Source organism: Hakea prostrata, chromosome 9 (genome assembly GCF_041222555.1).
Source record: "Hakea prostrata isolate BN-2017 chromosome 9, UWA_Hpros_2, whole genome shotgun sequence".
NCBI classification, from domain to species: Eukaryota; Viridiplantae; Streptophyta; class Magnoliopsida; order Proteales; family Proteaceae; genus Hakea; species Hakea prostrata.
In genome coordinates, this window is record NC_142608.1 from 8,497,709 (window position 1) to 8,517,971 (window position 20,263).

Sequence of the window (20,263 nt, forward strand, 5' to 3'; positions counted from 1 at the left end):
TTAAACTTGCCCCTCAAGCTCCCTACCATAAATTTTACGTTCTTTGTAGATGATGTGATGCTATTCTCTCCTACAACAATTGATAATCCCTCCTTGATTAATGTCTTGTTATAGGACTATGAGTTGATCTTGGGCCTCCACATTAACCCAAAAAAATATGCAATGCTATTAAACCCTAGAACCCCTCCTGCTCTTCGCTCTGATGTCTCTTCTACTTTGGATATAAAGGAAGTTCAATCCCATGGGATTTATTTAGGTCTATCTTCCTCCTTTGGGATATTGAAAACTCAAATTTTCTCTTATATCCTTGATCAATTAAAGACAAAGGTTTCTGAATGCAAGGCAAAGCTTTATCCCTAATTAGTAAGGAGGTCCTTATGAAGATAGTGGCTTCTGCTATCCCCATCTAAGTTATGTCATGTTCTGTTTTTGGTGGAAAAATAACAAAGGAATTGAAGTGGTGTTCATTGGGCTAGATGGGACAAATTATAGAGAAAGAAGATTGAGGGTGGAATGGGCTTTGGAGACATCAAATGTTTGAATAGGGCTTTATTAGCAACAATGTTGGAGGTTACTTACAAATTCTACTAATCTATGGGCCCATGTAGTCACAGTAAAATATTTGTGTCACACCACCATCCTTGAGGCACCCCCAAGCTCATACTATTGGGGATGGCTGAGTGCTTTGAGTGAAACGAATCTCTTAATCTATGGGCTGATGAAAAAAATAGGGAATGGTTTAGAGACCCTTATATATAGGTGTGAAATCTCCTAAGATCCGAATTCAAAAATCCATGTTGTAGGTCCAAGAACCCGAAGTGCAGGTAGAAGTCAACTATGGGCCATCTAGTTAGAGAATTGGATTGGAGTCCAAACCAATGACTAATGGAAGTGGATGGTGATGCTGATGATTTGGGAGTCTTGTCAAACTTTGGAAGGAGATCCAACTTGGACGATGATGGGTTTGGTAGATGGATCAAGTGTTCATTGATGACACATGTAAAGTCCCGAAAATCATGTAAGACCCTTTTGGGGTGTAGAACAGAAGCTAGGGCAGAGCCATGGGCTTTCTGGGCCTTGATTATGCTCCTTGAAGTAAGTTCTAAGGGTTGGTCGATTGGCCTAGTTCCCCCAGGCAACTAGCCTGGTTCCAAGTGGAAAAGGGCAATTTTGGAAATTTTGATTTTTGAGCTCCTATTGAATGTGTTTTGTTCTAAAACGTGTTATTATGATCCATAAACGTCAGAGCACGTTAGAGAGTGCTCTGCGAAGTTGAAAGGTAGTGTGGAGATCTTCTGAAAAGCCTTTTGTGCTGCAAGTAACTTTGTCTAAGGTTAGTACTCATTCCCATTCTTTCTAATCATCTTTCGTGATTGATTTCTCTACTGATTAGACCTAGTAGAAGGCTTCTAGTTACTGTATCAACCTAGTTCATATTTTCTGTTTACCCTAGAGTCGATCCCCATTCATTTTAGTTCACCGTGTTCTTCGAGATTGATTTCGGAAAAGACCTAACCTAGGATTCATTAGGTTTTCACTTCTTTTGCGTTGATTGATGTTTAAACTATGTTGGTCCATGTCATAGTATTATTTCAAAATTTTCTATGCATTTTGGAGTAGTTTATGTCACACCCCACGCAACCGAATCCGAACTTACCTGAATACTCGTGGGGATGATGCACACTACAGGATCTAGGTTCACGGCCAATCCATAACTACAATACAATATGGCATAGTCCAAAGAGAAAAAGAAAAAGAAGGTACCAATTATCAGAGTTATTACAGTCATCCAAAAAGATAAACAAAGTCATAGTCCAAGTTAAAAAGAAAAGTTAGAGTCAAACAGTGGAAGTCTCAAAATTATCAAGAAAGGTTTAAGAGAATTTAGTTTAATGCTTCTATTTCTCAAAAGATAGTTACACAATCCTAGTCAAGTTCTACCACATCTCTAAAATAATCAATGGCACTAAAAACGACTGAGCATCGTATGAGCAGTCCAAGCATGGACATGCGTCTCCATGGGTCTCCACATCTCTGCTGCCAGGATGTCATAAGGCTAGGTCAGTGATGCATACTCTAAAATGATGGAGTTTTCATAACCTTTAAAAGAGTTTAAAGAGAATATATTTTCGAGCAATGAGTTCCGCAGACTCTACGAGGTCAACAAAATTACATATCATGCATCCAATACATATACCAAATATGAAATATGAAAATGTAAATGAAATGCACTGATGTATTATAGAAGCATGCCCCTTATATTCTAACAAGTGTTAGTCTCTATGGAAGACATGCATTAAGTCGTAACACCAGGCTCCTCTGGGAAGTCTCATCACTTTGGGTAATATCTTTAGATTTTTATTAAGGGTATTTTAGCCATTTACCTTAAATTATAGCCCTAACTATATTTATATAGTAATATTTTTATGTTCCATAAAATATAATGTAATTTAAATTATTATTAAAATTATTATTGCTAATTTCTAAGAAAATTTATGAATTAAATTAAAAAGAAGAATTTAAAAAAATGAATAAAGTAATTTACGCGTTATACTTACACTTAATTAAATATATTAAGTTAATAATTATGAAATCTGTTAAGTAATTCTAATATATTAGTATAATGAATTTAAAACCATTAATGAATTATATTGATTGTTTTAATAGAAACAAAATTTCATCTAAGAAGAGAAAGAGGGAAAGAAAGCAAACCAAAACTAGAAACAAATTTTAATCCATTATTATCAAATTAATAAACTATAAGAATGTTAACTAAATGCTTATTACAATATTAACATCATTAATATACTTTACTATATATTAGTATTACTAAAACTTAAACATTAATATTGTTTTATTTATTACTGCATTTTTTGGGACAATGCTTGTTGTTGTTGTATCTCAAATTTTTTTTTTAAATAAATAGAGGTGGACTTAATCTTATGATGGGGAGAATTTCAAGAGAGAGAGAGAGAGAGAGAGAATTTAGTAGTTGTTATTTGGCTGACGAAGTGTCGGCTGGTTTCTATATTTTAATTACAAATCCATTAGAAACCCTAGTTTTCAACGAGAATCTTTTTAGTCCTTAAAGTTATAAGCTAAAGAAATGGATGTCCACACCCAGTGTTTTGCACGAAAAAAAAAAAAAAAATCTACATTGAACGGCTACAACACATGATATGGCATTCTTTCCAAGTTTTCAATAGGGTGCATCAAGAGATACAACATAAGTCAGACCCTATTGATTATAGTTTTCTCCGACTTAAAACCAAAAAATTCATTTTATTACTACATTATACCCCAAAAAGAAAAAATTGGGCTAATTTTCAAAATACAAGGGGATAATTAAACTAATATACATCAATATATCTGACATTCCATGATAGAAGAAAATTGAACAATTGAAACTCTGTGAATGTATCCTAAAAAAACCATTGAAATTAATTAGTCAACATTCTTAACTTGTGGACCTTTCTCCAACTCAAAACCACCAATCACATCTTCATCAGCGATGTATTTGCCCCAGTAGCAGTGTCGCTTCCACACTCGTGACATCTCTTCAATGGGTACTCCCTTGGTCTCCGGCAGCATGAAGTAGATGAAGATAGTCATAACAAAAACCCAAGCAGCAAAGAATAAGAAGAGCCCGTATTTGAAGTGGCACAACATCGCCAAGAACACCTGTGCTATTATGAAGGTGAAAGTCATGTTGACTGCAACATTGATACTCTGTGCTGCTGACCTGATCTCCAATGGGAATATCTCACTTGGCACCAGCCATCCCAAGGGACCCCATGACCAGGCGAACCCAGCTACATAAATGCAAATGAACAACACAACAATAATGGCATATCCCTTGGACAGATGATCCGATACGCCAGTCACTCCGAATTTCATCCCTATCGAATTGCTACCGCAACTGCATACAATAGATCGACAATTTAAGGTTGATTAACATTATTATAGGTATAATCAGTAATTTCTGAGAGAAATTAATCTCAACATTAAGATCTAGTTTAATTACAGCGAGATGAACATTTGGATTCCGCCTTCCAGAAGAGCTTTCTTCTACCCCAGTTATCAACCAACGAAACGGACACGAATGTGGCAATCACATTAACTAAACCGGTGATCACCGCAGACATAAGGGACGCATTATCTCCAAACCCAATTGTCTTGAACAGCACTGGAGCATAAAACATGATGACATTGATTCCGGTGACTTGCTGGAAAAAGGGGATCATTATGGCCATGGTAAGGTGAGGTCTCGTATTTGGGCTGCAAGATATTTCTCCATGGGTGTTCCACCTTTTTTGATGCCTCGTTAGCAGCCACCAAATCTTCAAACTCATCGTCCACATCCGGAGTACCACGGATATGTTGGAGCTTCTGTTTGGCTACCTCAGCTGAGGATCTCTCAATAAGGGAGTTTGGGGTGTCTGGAAGGAAAATGGCTCCAATGGTGATGATGGCAGCAGGGACAAGAAGCACCGCCCGGGCTCACACGCCAACCCCAACCTCCTTCAATCTTAGCCGTGAAGTAATTAATCGGGTTAGCGAAGAGGATGCCAAGAGTGATTGCAAGTTGAAACCCGATGTTGAGAGCACCACGAAACTTGTGAGGAGCCATCTCGGAGAGGTACGGTGGCACGATCGTAAAAGGAAATTTGTTATTCGATTACTCAAATTCCAGCCATTAATCGCATAAAAGATTTAAATCAAGCTGCGAACTTATTTAATAGGAGGCAAAAAGGAAAAAACACGAGTTGTAGAAGAAGATGATTATCTCGGACATGTAAACCAAAAACAGTGAGTGCAGCAGGGAACAAAAGATCCAATAAATCTATACATTCACCCGATTAGCAAATCCAACACCAATACCCGAGAGAATACGTCCAATGATAAGCATCGCGATGTTCACACGAAGCAGCATTGATAACAGCTCCGGCAAAGAAAACCAAACCTCCGATAAACATGGATACCTTGCGACCAAGTTTTCTCGTGACGGTAGAAGCGAAAAGCGAGGCCACCAAAGCGGCGAGGTACGGTGAGGATGTAAACGGTGTGAGAGTCTCCATTGTCAAATTTACTGATCTTGATTTGTGGAGTGATCATTATGCTCCTTTACGAACACGAAGGGAAGAATTTTTGGAGAAATGAGTCCATAGACGTTACTCCACCTAAAAACACAAGAAATCCTCCACAGATCAGAAAAGTGAACCGAAAAGAGAATAAAAAACACTCATAGAACTAGCATTAATCAAGATATTGCCTGCGATCTCGGAGATCCTTACCAGAAATACCGATATCGTAACCGAAAATTAGACCACCGGAAGCGGCAATGATACAGGCCAAGATGACGTATGTGGTGAGCCTACCAGGGTAGTCCTTGTCTCCACCGGTGGTGGAAATAACCACACCTCCCGCCATGATCGCTTTCCTTCTTTACTCGCAGAGCTTCTCAGAGAATGAAATCAACGGTTTTGCACAAGAAACAAAACCGGAAAAAACGAAGAAGACTTGTTGAAATTAGAAAACAGAGGAAAACATAGAGACGAGTTGGTGAAGAAGAAATGAAAGATTAGGACCTCAATTTATACTGAATCGCAAAGACGAGCTGGTGAAGTCAAGTTATCAACAGATGAGGAACTCTGTTTATAGTGAAACGAGAATTTCACGTGCTTAGCTGTCTAATAGGATAATTCCGAATTTGATTGGTTGAGAAGGTATCTTTCTGTGGCTGACTCAACTTGCCCCATAATTACAAACTGCCCTCTAAGTTGTCTTTATCCACTCCCATTCATCAGGTTTCTTTATTTAAGGTCAATGTGGACTGATGCTTATAGATCAAGAAACTCATTTACAATCTCAAAAAGTTTGATTTTCTCTTAATATTACATCTTTACGTATTACCAATTATTTCTCAATGGGATCTCAAAACTTATATTCAAATTTGTCATCACCGTATCCTAAGAAAATGCATTACTTGATTTTATCATCAAGCTTGATCCTCTCATCTTTCAAATATTTATAAAGGCCTTGTAATTAAATACCTTTAAGTGGTCATAAGAAGCATCTTTGTCACTCCAAACCTTTTGAAGACCATCTTCATTCAAGAGAACTGATGGAGATAAATTTATCAAGTACATTATTGTATTCATAGCTTCTCCTCAATATTTTGATAACCTTGCATATTAGAGTATACATCTAATTATTTTCATAATTAATGCACTTCATCCTTTCAGTTACATCATTATGTTGAAAAGTTCTTGAAATAATTTGTTCACGTCAAATGTGATGCTTCTCAAATGGACTACTATATTCACCACCATTATCTCTTCGGATGCATTTGCTTCTAAAAATTCTAAGCATTTCATTTTCATTTTTCATAACAAAGCTCCAAATTGTAGGATGCATCATCAACAAAAGTAATAAGATACAATCCACCAGCAAGGTTTTGGTCGTCATGAGACCACATACACTTGAACGAATCAATTCAAGAATTTATTTTATTTATTTATTTATTTATTTTTGACTTAACAAGTGAGAAAGATAATCGATGTTGCTTGCTAACTAAACATTGACCACAAGGGGTTAGATACATACCTAAGACTGAAAATTGAATTTCTTCTTGACAAAATTTTTAAACCTTTCTCACTCACTCATGTGTCTAGGTCAGTGATACCACAAATATGATGTAGAGTCTTTCAAGGTAGTATTTAGCTCACAATTTGAATAATTGCACTTCAACTCAATAAAGAGAGTGACATGTTTTGCCTTTTTCCATTATAAGAGAGCCCTTCTTCAATTTTCACACTCTAACTCATAAATTGTGACTCATACCCTTCATCATCAAGTTTTCCAACTGAAATAAGATTCAATCTAAAATCCAGAATATGTCTCACATCTTAAGAGTCATCTTGTAACCCAAATTTATTTTGATGCAAATATCATTAATTCTAATAATTTTGACACATCATTGTTTCTCATCTTTACCAAGCCAAAGTTACTCGACTTGTATCTGATAAAGAAATCTTTATTTGAAGCAGCATAAAATGATACTTTTGAGTTAACTTTACCCTAGAGTCGATCTCCATTCATTTTAGTTCATCGTGTTCTTCGATATTGATTTCGGAAAAGAGCTAACCTAGGATTCGTTTGCGTTGATTGATGTTTAAACTATGTTGCTCCATGTTATAGTATTATTTCAAAATTTTCTATGCATTTTGGAGTAGTTTATGCCACACCCCACACAGCCGAATCCGAACTTACCTGAATACTCGTGGGGATGATGCACACTACATGATCTAGGTTCACGGCCAATCCATAACTACAATACAATATGGCATAATCTAAAGAGAAAAAGAAAAAGAAGGTACCAATTGTTAGAGTTACTACAGTGATCCAAAAAGATAAACAAAGTCATAATCGGAGTTAAAAAGAAAAGTTAGAGTCAAACAGTGGAAGTCTCAAATTATCAAGAAAGGTTTCAGAGAATTTAGTTTAATGCTTCTATTTCTCAAAAGATAGTTATACAATCCTAGTCAAGTTCTACCACATCTCTAAAATAATCAATGGCACTAAAAACGACCGAGCATCGTATGATCAGTTCAAGTATGGACACGCATCTCCATGGGTCTTTACATCTCTGCTGCCAGGATGTCATAAGGCTAGGTCGGTGATGCATACTCTGAAATGATGGAGTTTTCATAACCTATAAAAGAGTTTAAAGAAAATATATTTTCAAGCAATGAGTTCCGCAGAACTCCACGAGGTCAACAAAATCACATATCATGCATCCAATACATATACCAAATATGAAATATGAATGTAAATGAAATGCACTGATGTATTATACAAGCATGCCCCTTATATTCTAACAAGTGTTAGTTTCTATGGCAAACATGCATTAAGTCGTAACACCAGGCTCCTTTGGGAAGTCTCATCACTTTGGGTAATACCTCTAGATTTTTATTAAGGGTATTTTTGGCATTTACCTTAAATTATAGCCCTGACTATATTTATATAGTAATATTTTTATGTTCAATATAATGTAATGTGATTTAAATTATTATTAACATTATTATTGCCAATTTCTAAGAAAATTTATGATTAAAATAAAAAGAAGAATTTTAAAAAAATGAATAAAGTAATTTACCCGTTATACTGACACTTAATTAAATATATTAAGTTAATAATTATGAAATCTGTTAAGTAATTCTAATATATGATTATAATGAATTTAAAACATTGTTTATGGATGCAAAACTTCAACCAAAAAGAAAAAAAAGAAAAAAAAAAAAAAAAAAAAAAAAAAAAAATTTCATCCATTGATCTATCAAATTAATAAGCATAAGATGTTAACTAATGCTTTTCAATATTAACATCAGTAATATCTTCAATATATATTAGTATTACTAAATCTTACTCATTAATATTGTTTTAACCAATGCATTTGTTGGGACAAGGTTGTTGTTGTTGTTGTTGTTGTATCTCTTTTTTTTTTAGTATAAATAGAGGTGGACTTAATCTTAGAGGGGGGGATTGGGGGGGGGGGGGGGGGGAGAGAGAGAGAGAGAGAGAGAGAGAGAGAGAGAGAGAGAGAGAAAAGAGAGAAAAAAAAATAAAAGAAATCTATATTGCAATTACAAATCCATTAGAAAGGTAAGTGAGAATCCCGCAATATATCTACATGTTTGACTTGTTGTCTTTTATTTAATCTCAATTGCGTGTAATCTGCAAGTGATAATCTCATACTGTATTCATATGTTTGAGTTGTTGTCTTTAATTTAATCTATATTGCTAGTGAAGACCCTACATTACATCTACAAGTTTGAAACCCTATATTTTATCTTGATCTAGATTGTAATTAAGATATTGTTTATAGTTTGAAACATGATATATTGTTAGGTCTTTTTTTATTAAAATCTATATTTAGTTTCAAAATTAGTTTTTGCATTTCTTTTATTTAATTGTTTTGTTAGTGTGTGGGACCCATGAGGTAAGGGTGGTAATGAGGCACCTATGAGTAAAGGAGGCCCTTCATGACCTTGGTTATGAGGCTCTTCATGAAAAGGTCTTGACCATGGTGATGTGGTGGGCTTATTTAAAGGGTGGAATTTACTAAAATTCTAAGTCTTGACCTTCGATTCTCATTTCAACTTCATGACCATTACCATGAGTGGGGTTAAGGTTTTTGAATGGATTAAATCCAAGTCATTCAAAATAAGTGAATATGAGAGTTACTTCTCCAAGTAGTGGGGAAGTTAGGACAATGTGGTTTATTCACATTAGTAGAGGAGGGACAAGCCCATTGATTCTCCATTAGTGGAAGAATTGATTCTCCCCCTTGTGAGGAGGTGAGTCATTGTGATTCAATGACCCAATTCATTGCCTTGAGAATCTCAAGGGGTGTAAGGTGTGGTTTGGGCCTATATAAACCCAACCCTTCCTTGCATGTGGTGTGTAATAGAGACATTCCTCAGACTCACATTATTTGTTTTACAAAGTTCATTTCTTTCTTTGAGTTGTCTAAGTGTTGTGCTCTAGCTTTTGGCTCCTTGAAAGGACTAGAAGAACTACCTCATCTTCTAATTGGAGGTTGTTTTATCTTGGAGTAGGTGGTGCGAAGAATCCTTGGTAGTAGGGTGCATCAATTACCTTAAAGACAACACTCAAGGTGTGACTCAACCTCATTGATTTGTGGTTCGTTTGATTGCAACATCGAGCTCTCCGAATTGACTAAGGTTCTTCATCTTTCAATTGTATTGCAATTTCATTTTTTGTGTTTTGTAGAATTTGTAATACAATTACCCCAACATATATCATCTTGATCTTGATTGCTATATTTGAATCATTGTGTTTTTAGTATGAATTGAATTTTATCTCGTTTCACATATTATGCTTTGATATGATTACTAAATGTCTATAAATTTCTATGAATATGAAGATTTAGAATTACATAGTGTTTGGGAAATGCCATGTCTGCATTGCATATCAGTCTCCATTAGTTTTGATGATAACAAACACGAATTACTAATGCCTATATTAAGTTGTGATTGTCCAGATCAATACAAAAGCAAGTGGACCGAACTCACGAGATGCTCAAGCCCAAGTAAAGGTCAAGACATCTATTTGGTCCAGATGGTCGTACGTCTGGTATAGCTTAAGCCCAACGACTAGTTTTAACTACTAACTTTTAAGACAGAGCTCCGACTTATTCAAATGGACGATCGTCTAGACTGAAAACTGAAAGAAAATTTCTATCCATTGGGAGGTTGGGCCAAGCAATTGAATGCCATCTTTATAAGCCCAAACACCCCCCCATTTGAGAGCTTTTACCTTGCCTATTGAGTTATTACAACCTTGCAACTCTCAAACTCTCAATTTGTGAACAAACATTGATTAGTTACCTTCCAACTTCACTCAACTTTGAAGGACATTCCAAAATTGTTAAGCAAGCTCATTGGAGTAAGGCTTGAAGTGATTGAAGGCCATTGGTACTTCATTAGTGGTGCATCCCTTCCTTTGAAGCATTCATTCATCATTGCATCACACTCACACAAGGGGTAAAGTGTCACACCCGTTGTTAGGTAATATCTTTCATCTCCAACATTGTGTTGTTGCTCAATTCTAGTCTAAGTTGATTAGAATTGGTAGAGGGTATTCTTACCCTACTTAGAACAAAGATTGTAAATGGTGCTCTTGCCTTATTTAGAACAAAGATTTTAAAGGGTGCTCTTGTCATATTGAACATATATTGTAAGAGACCCATTGTATTGAAAGAGAATCACTAGTGGAACATTTTCTTGAAGCCAAGAGAAGAATGGACGTAGACTTGCAAAGTAAAACCACTATAAAATATTTGTCTTGTGGTTGATTGCATTACTTTAATGTCATTGAAATTTAAAATTTATCTTGTATTTGAAATTAAACCGAAAAATTAAGCAAATCCACTAGTTGCAACTTATTCACCCCCTCTAGGTTTCCTTAACACATTACATTGCATATTGCATTATAAAAAGAACAAGACATTAACTTTTCCATTTATCATGGTCCGATAGAGAATTGAATGGGTTGATAGGTTTGTATAACGCACGCAGGCCACAGAACAACGTGGATCAACCTTCATCCCTTCATATTAAAAAAATCTAAGATATATACTCGAAGAAACCACACATATCAGGGCTGTATAACATGCGCAAGCCATGTAATGGCATGGGTATGATGTCTTGAATCCCAAATTTTGAAGCAATACATATGTCAAGGTTGTATAACGTGTGCAAGCGATGTATCAACCTAGGGCAATGCATTGTTTCCAAATAAGATAATAATGATTTTGTGCAATAACATTATTACATTATTTATTGCATCTAATTGTATTTTTTTATATTATTTCAATACGTTTCAAACATGTCGATACCTTATTGGTTTTAATTTTGCTAAGTTTTTCGAAATTACCTAATATTTTTCTCCAGATGGTGAATGTGTAGAGCATGACCTTGAGAAATTGGGTTGTGAGGCAGAGGAAGCCTATCTTGCTAATGAACCTTTCTCATATATTATTTGTTTAGGATATAAAATATGCTTTTATTTATCTTTGAATAATTATGTATTGGTGATGAAATTTTTTTTATTTGATAAATGTAATAGTCGAACCCTTTATTTTGAAAATTTTAGAATAATGAAAATGTTTCAATTTATTACAGTTTAAAAATAAATTTTCGCTAGTTAAATATTTTGAATTCTTCAAGTTTAATGTTATAAAATTATTGGTCTATTCTATCATGATTGGTTCACTACTTAAGGGAAATCGATTCTTGGGCTAATTATCGACCTTATTTCCCATATTGGAAATTGGGGTGATACACTCTGATCCCTCATGGACTAGCTACCTTTCTTGGGATCCCACGATATAGGGGTACGGTCAGAACATACCATGGTTGGGGATTAGGTCATCACTCTCTCACCACACCATTGGTATGAGTACTGGAGCATGTCAAGAATAAGTCTAGCCCAATACAAGTCAACTACATTTCATACTATATGTGGTCCAGATACCTTTCCTCATGGATTGGCTACCTCTGTTGGTCTAGTATCGTTCCCGCCCAAGAATGTTACTCCTCATGGACTGGCTACCTCTGTTGGTCTGTTGGACTAACTATCTGTAACCCTATGATGGTATACATATGCTTTGGTGGATGCTCTTGTGTCTCCTCACAAACTAGTTACCTCTGTTGGACGACCACGAATCCAAATCCTCCACATATGCGAAATTACCATTGCATGATAATAGTGGGCATGTGTCTCCTCACCTACTAGATACCTATGTTGGATCCACAAGACCCTTCCACTGCTATCACAAGTCACTCGGCTTCAATACCCATATTGAATGAGTAGTAGCATGTAAAAACGGTACTCTAGCCATGCATCTAGACACCTACATGCACATAAAGGACTAAATGAATGTGAAGGCACCAAGGGCATGGTTGAACCCACAACCCTGGGTTAATATACATGTAATGCATTATCACTCAATTCCCAATATATCACATTCACAACCATAATTTGAAAATGAGTTGAATAATAAATAAACATAAAATATCACCTTATCATTTTTCCGTGCAAAGTCCCACGTAATTCATACAAAGGTATTCCACATTCATAATTACAAGAATTATAATCAAATTGAATGCTCAATATATGAAATGCTTTTCATCACCATATAATAACAAGCAATACAATCAAGTATATTACATATGATATATGAAAATGTATCCCTCACATGTTAAGGACAAGTTAAACTCTCAATTAAAGCTCAAGAATTCCACAATTAAAGTGTGCAAACAACTCACAAACAACCTAAAAAACAAAAGGGTTAAATTAGATTTAAGTTTGGGAACAAGACTAAGCATCATAGGAATCAAATTCATCTCACCCAAAAGGGACCGGATGGATAGGGCTGGTCACTTACCCAGTTGACTGCCCATTGGCTCAAAACCAAAAAGGCATTTTGTTGCCCTATTTTAAAATTCAAATTTCTTGCCCTATTTCAAAATTCAAACTTTTTGGGCTTCAATAGCATACCATACATGTCCTAAGAACACCTTCCAAACACCCAAACTAGTCTCCAACTCAAAAGCCCCAATTTGGTTTTCAGAGAGTCGCCCACGAGCATTTTAAAAAGGATGAATTGGTCTAAAAATGAAGGGATAGCTTGGATCGCTCAATGGGGTTGGAAAACACAATGGGGAGTAAGATCAGTTATTCCATTCAACCCAAACTCACCAATCTCATCCATAAAGCCAACAATCCATCAAAATATTAAGAAGAACACTTGAAAGAGGGGTTTTTAGAACATTCTTACCTCAACACGGGCTTACCCTTTCGATTCGCAGTTCAACACCTCCAATCGTACAAGAATCTCTCCAAAATATTTCCTCTTCTCCTCTCTTATGAGCTCAGCCTCCAAACACATAAAAAATCTCGTTTATGAGGTTAGAGAGTCATAAAATAGGGTTTTAAACCCCAATTTCAGAAATTAACAATTCTGGGCAAGGGGCAGTTGATCAAACTGTGCAACTGGTTCCAATCATGGCCTCTATCTTCTTCTTAAAAATGCCGATTGTAACACGCTTCAAAGGGTAGGAACCTCTAAACATTTCCTAATCAATAGTATATTTTACTTTGGCATTAAAGTCCTCTAGCATAGGTTTTTCGTGCATGCAAAAACTTTACTTTTTATGTCTTCTAGACTGACTTTCTCCCTCTTCTTGAAATCAACTAGGGTGGTCGAGACTTCTTCTTGTTCATCAAAGTCTATAGTTTTGATTTTCTAAACTTTCAAGCTCAACTCGGATGGTTTGAAATTGCCTTCTACCAGTACTCCCGGTTCGCGAACATGAAACGTCAAGTTATCAGGTTAGGACTTTTAAGGATCACAGTTTAGAACCCAATTTTGGAGCCTTCAGTCATTCCGAGTCAATTTTGTCCTTACTCGAATGGTGGTTGGTTGCCCTGGTCGACTGTCCTAGTCACCCCAAGCAACCCACTTGACCAACCACTCCTTGCAGTGTTGGTTTTTGTTTCTCTTTTCGATATAGGACCTCTAAGGTTATTTCTAACCTTGAACCAACATCTTTTTAGGACTTTTTGGGAAGCATGAACTTGCCCTTTCAGTGTCTTTCCGAAGTTGCCAATCAATAGCAAAGTGAGGACATTTGCTTGCACATAACCATTGTCGCTTTCTTATTTGATTTGAAACTTGCATATTGATATACATGCTGCTGTTATAAGACTTTGGAATGCTACTATTAGGAATGATGATAATGTTTTGAAATTATAGAATACAAAATGATTATTATGGACTTGAATTGGATTTTGGATTGTGAATGTTGATTTAAACCTTTTACTTATTTGGGAATTTTTTGTTGTTGTGACTATGAATTGGGGAATACTAGATTGGTAGTCTTGGCTTGGGATAATAGCGGCTGTTTGCCATGACTAGGAGGTCTAGAAGAATATGGTTAGGTACCCTGTCATATCATCACCTTATCGGCCGGGGTATTAATGTAAAGTGACAGCAGTATTTGGTTGGTGGGAGCCTAAGAGTGCGAGAAACATGGGGGACACAACATTGTTGTCGGGGGCTTTCATTTGTAAGGTTGCATATAATAGGCTTGGGCTCATGGGTGCCCAAGAAGGTGAGAAGCATAAGGGGACATGAGAGCTTCCCGCCCATTATATGTGGATGAGCAATAGGGTTAAGGGAAGGTGTAGTCCAAGAATGATACGTTGACTCTAAATAGGGAAGGATACTAAACCAAGAAAGCGAGAAGCATGGGGGGGAGGAGGTATTTGGACCTAGAATGATGTGACTGAGTAGTTGACTTGCACTGAGTTAGGCTTATCCTTGACACGTGCTAGTTCTCACGCCAATGGTGTGACGAGAGAGTGGTGACCTAAACCAATGCTATGGTGATAGTTTGAGAAGGATGAGTGTACCCCTTACCCTAGCCATGGTGATAATACGAAATATCGCCGACACAAAGGGTGTTAGTGGCTATCGACACCACTAAAACCCCCAAATGTGGGCGACATTCGACTTGGGTTTCAGTGGGATTCCAACGATTATTCATGAAAGCTTTTTGAAATAGAAAGTGGAAACACCATTAAAAACAAGAGACATGTAAAAGATAGTGTGTTATGGGTTTCAGTTGGATTCCAACGATCATTCATGAAAGCTTTTTGAAATAGAAAGTTGAAACACCATTAAAAACAAGAGACACGTAAAAGATAGTGTGTTGTGGACTTGTCAGCATTAAAAGTTAATATTTGACTATTTGACAACCATGACAAGTGACAACTTAATGTGTTGTGGACTTGTAACTTGTATGCATTAAAATTTAAAGTGCGACTATTTGATAGCCATGATAAGTGACAACTCTCTTTTTTCAGCTCTGTCTTTTTGGGATCTTGATAGGTCATCTCATTTCAATTGATCCTTTATTTCCACCATTGGATTCCCCATAACTAACTACATTTATAAATCAAACGGTGTAATCTTAAGGTCACTTGTGGTTGAAGCAGCTTACATAATTATGTCATTTTTTATTCTTCTGATTTTCAACAACAAACTATTGAAATCCAGTAAATGATGAAACGTATCCAAATTTGTCTTATAGCATTCATCCGAATTTTCATTTATAATAGGTGAAAAATCATCAAAATATCGCGAGATGTTGATAAAAAGTGATAAATCACTGATTTTTTACTGACTTTTGGTAAAAATCATTTCACTGCTTGTTTTCTTGTCGGTAGGTTCCAAAACTAAGAAATATCATCGAGTCTTGGCAATATTTCACCAATCTTTCTTTCCTTGGTTGTACCTCATGTCACCAATTACAATCTGATTTTTAATTCTTTTGGATGACAAGAAATTCATTCGAATAGTTGATGTCAATCATGGAATTTTAAATATCAAAACTAAAGAAGAAACAAGGTTAGGTCCAACCTTGTTTTTTAATTCAAGTCCAAGTAATACAAGTTTGGTTCATCTCTATCTCAGGGTAGAGGTACGTGCTCCCTTAATGCTTCTTCACCACACAATAAGGATGAGGTACACAAGAGACCCGTTGGAATTTCATATTTGATTCATTTTATGAGTATTCAAAGGTGTCATACTCTTATTATACGATACATAAGCGTTAGAGGAGCACATACCTTTGACCGGAGGAATAAAGAATCGAGACTCAATTAATATTGGGTCCTCTTTACTCAACTTAAGTCCACACCAACACTAATGCATTCTGAGGTGTCCAAACCTAATTAACCCTCATTTAACAGGGTTAGGTTGGTGTTGATCGACTTTTGTTTTTGCTAACTCATTGTTGTACATAGAGTTGAGACAATGTTAGACATACTTTGAGGGATTTTTATTTGTAGCAACGCTACTGCCAACTATTCGGATTTGGCCACGAATTCAAAAACAAATTGGATGGTTGTAAAAGAAACTGCGGGGTATATATATAAATAAGAAATTCTATCTATAGGTTCAAAATTTTCAAAATTTACAAAATCAAATTCCTAACTCTACCTGACTCAATGAATTTCTCAAATCACATTTTAATGGTTTTAGGAGTAAGGCGCAAACGAAAAGTTGTGTTCTCCACTCCTTCAGACCCTCTCACTTTGCTTGAGCCTCCTCCTCATGAAAGCCAAGAGAAGAGGAACAGCGACACGAGGTTAGGTACTATTGCGATTCTCATCAATCGACGGGAGAGATCGAGAAATCAAGGACTTGCATGTTGTAGATCCAACCAACAGTGCTCTTTGCATGGGTACTCAACATGTATGAGGAGACTCTTATGGGCTTGGCCACACTTTGCATGCATGTTGATGAGGCATCTCAAGTTCCTAACTCTACAAGACTCAATCCTAAATTTCCCAAACCCTATGTGCTACTCCACTCCTCCTCCTCTAGCCATCATTGTCATTCCACCACCACCGCCACTTGCAGATGGGATGTGGATTCGAATCCGTTGTAAATCTCTTGGATTCTCTACTTCTCGTTCTCCCTTTTCCCGGCTTCTTATAACCACCTACCCAAGAAAAAAAAAATCTTTTTCACACCCACGATTGGAACTCTTATAAACTTGCCAATATATATATATATATATATATATATATATTCTTTCCCTTTCTCGAACCCATGATTGTGATTGGAACTCTTATAAACTTGTTGCAGTTCTTGAAATAAATCTCCTAGGTTTTTCTCCTTCCCCTATACACATTTTATTGGGCCTTCGCATGTGCATTGATGCTCTTAAGCCATTCATTGATCCTTGTCTCTGATGTCAGGTTCCATGCATTTGTCCCCGTCTAGGGTCAAGGGTTGAACCGAGAATGGACTCGGTTCAACGATATTTTTCCCGTATCAAGGGGTGAAGGGAGAACCTATCAGAAACCTCACATCATAACCATGACCATCCCTCCACTGCCGGCAACCACCGCCTTCCCCTACCTGCAGCCACCACTACCCCCACCCCTCTTCTACCAGCCATCATCGCCCTCCCCTACCAGCAACCACCATTGCCCCTCCCCTGCAGATGACCACCCACATTCGCTGGATTCTCCTTCTTTCTTTGTCAAATTTCAAGTAAAGTATACTAAAAATAAAACATTCAGAATGTTTAGGAACTAATTTATTCCTCAGCGGTCCATGTAAATATGTAATCAAAATCATGTGGTCCAACATGATTTTTCCACTCTAAGATTTTAATTTATTTTATTTTATTTTTTTGTAATCGCCACCCTAAAATTTGAATCCAATAATAGAAGACTTTCATTAGGTTCATTGAAAGCCAACCCATTTGAGGCTTTAATTAGTATCATTTAAAGCTTATTTTTTGGTTGTCATAAGATGAGGATCAAGAAATCCCACAACCCGTGTTTTTTTTTTTTTTTTGGTGAAAATGTGCTTTGTATTAAACTAGGAATAGAAAATTAAAATTACATGCGTTGGTAACGCTTTCCATTGGCATCCTAGTGAACAAGTTGGGCCAGATTCAGAGGAAGGTTACAGAGACATAAGTGGGTTTCTCCAGGGAAGTTCAAGAAACGAGCTAAAAAATCTGAACAAAAATTAGATTCCCTAACATGATGTGTGAACACATAGTGATGTAGCCTATGCTTGATGTCCAATATATCATCCACAATACCTCTTGCTGCCCATGGGATTTGTAAGCCTCCAGTTAGGGTTTGATGCAAGTTGAGAGTCGGATTGCACTTGTACTTGAGTATGGCCATAATGTGTAGCTCTTTGTAGACCACAAATTATTGCTTTCAGCTCCATATGAAGCACATTTTTGTCATTGCTACAACCCGCTGAAGCAAATATTACATGGCCTTACGAGTTTCTTCCAATTGTAACGTAGCCACCATGATTACCCCGAACTGATCCATCGCAATTAATAGCAATCCAAGGATTAGGTGGTCTAGTCCACTTGTGCATTGAGAATTTGGCTCGTTGGAAGTTAGGACGAATGTGGCACCAGTTGAAAAAATCACGGCTATGATTAGTATCCTCCACATACTCGGTTGAGTTAAAAAATCTGTGCCTTGTATCAAAGATGATCCGGGCAAGTAAGGTAGGAGCACAAATGTTATCACCTCTAAAAATCTTGTCATTCCGGGCTTGCCAAATGCGGTAGATGGTCGCATTAAAACTGAAACACTTAATTTTGCAAATAGAAGATGACTCTGGTAAGTGTGATTGTACCCAGTGAAGTTCCTCCATCCATGTTGAGCATATTTGTCTTTGGTATCCGTTTCTTACAAGAATATTCTTCCATATAAATTGAGTAAATGAGCATTTAAATAGCAAGTGATCTAAAGTTTCGGATTCTCTACCACATAGACAGAAATTAAGACCCACTTGTATCCCCCATTAGGCAATCACATCTTTCGTATTTACCCGATGTTTACAAGCCAGCCAGGAGATGAAAGAAAAGTGAGGCTGTCCACCAGAGTGCCACACCACCTTGGCCCAAGTTATCGTTGGGCTCCTTTGTCTTATACAGTCCCATGCAGATTTCATAGTGAATAGGCCATTAGCTAGCGGTTTCCAGATGAGAGTATCACTTGGTAATCTGTGGTGGAAGCTAATGACTTTTATCTCATCCCAACGCCTCAAAACTTTAGCATCGCTGAGATTTTGTTTCCATGTTCCTTCACTACTATAGATAGTTGTAACCTCATCACTAAGCTTTCTACCCATCGCCTCAACCAATAGGATTTTTTCATGTTCAATTGGTTTACCATTGATCCACGGATTTGTCCATAGGTATGTCTCATTACCACCTTTCAATTGAATCTGCACATTTGGAATGAGTAAGTGATAACTCTATGAAATAGAGTTAAGATTGGTAACTTTATACTTGAGATGGCTCGATTTAGGAGTATTTTTTCTTTGTTTTAGTGTTAGTATTCATTAGATGTTGTCTTATTGAGTCTTAACATGTTGCATCTTGTATAGGTCATTATTGTCACTCTTACATGAATTTTCTTTCAGATTAATGAATGAATTTGATTAATACTCTTTCTCTTGAAAAATGTAGGTGAAGATCCATAATAGAAGAAGAATCTGCATGTCCTCTAACTTTGCTGTAGAGTTTGTTGCAGCAATACGGAGCATAATATTCTTAGATCCAATTCAAGTGGAAATGACCAAAAAGGGCTAACTTAATGGATTTTCTTCTTGTCATTCCATGAAAGATCTCAGCCATTGATATCAAAAGAAAATGTTCTAATCCTACAAGCCACTTTTAGCCTAGCACTTTTTGGGGAAAAGAAGGGTACAAAGGAGGCAAAAACGTAAAAGAGGAAGAGAGGAGGAAAAGATGAGCAAAAGAGGAGAAGAAAGTAGAGAGAGCAATTCGTGGGAGAGCTACTGGAGAAGACTATATGTTGGAGAAGAAGGCTGGAGTTTTTGTGGAAGCATTGAAGCTCTTAGTTTCTTTTCCATTTTATAACTCTATCTTCTTATCTTCTAGCTTAATGATAACTATATCTATCTCTTTGTATTTGATTTCTATTATGGGCTAAATTTGTGTTGTGTTGGGATGATAGTAGTACCTAAACTTGAATTTTAAGATTTAACTATCACGTGTTCTTTAGTTTTATTGAAATACAATTTATTGTCAATGAATTCAGCATGTTATATTGATTAATTTCGTTTCTTGAATGATCTTTCATGAACGATTGT

General features: G+C 36.5%; 1 pseudogene; it reads right to left on the minus strand.

The window, feature by feature from the left end:
* Window positions 1–3,444: 3,444 nt before the first annotated feature.
* Window positions 3,445–5,430, minus strand: LOC149004493 (sugar carrier protein C-like; annotated as a pseudogene).
* Between the last annotated feature and the right edge of the window lie 14,833 nt (window positions 5,431–20,263).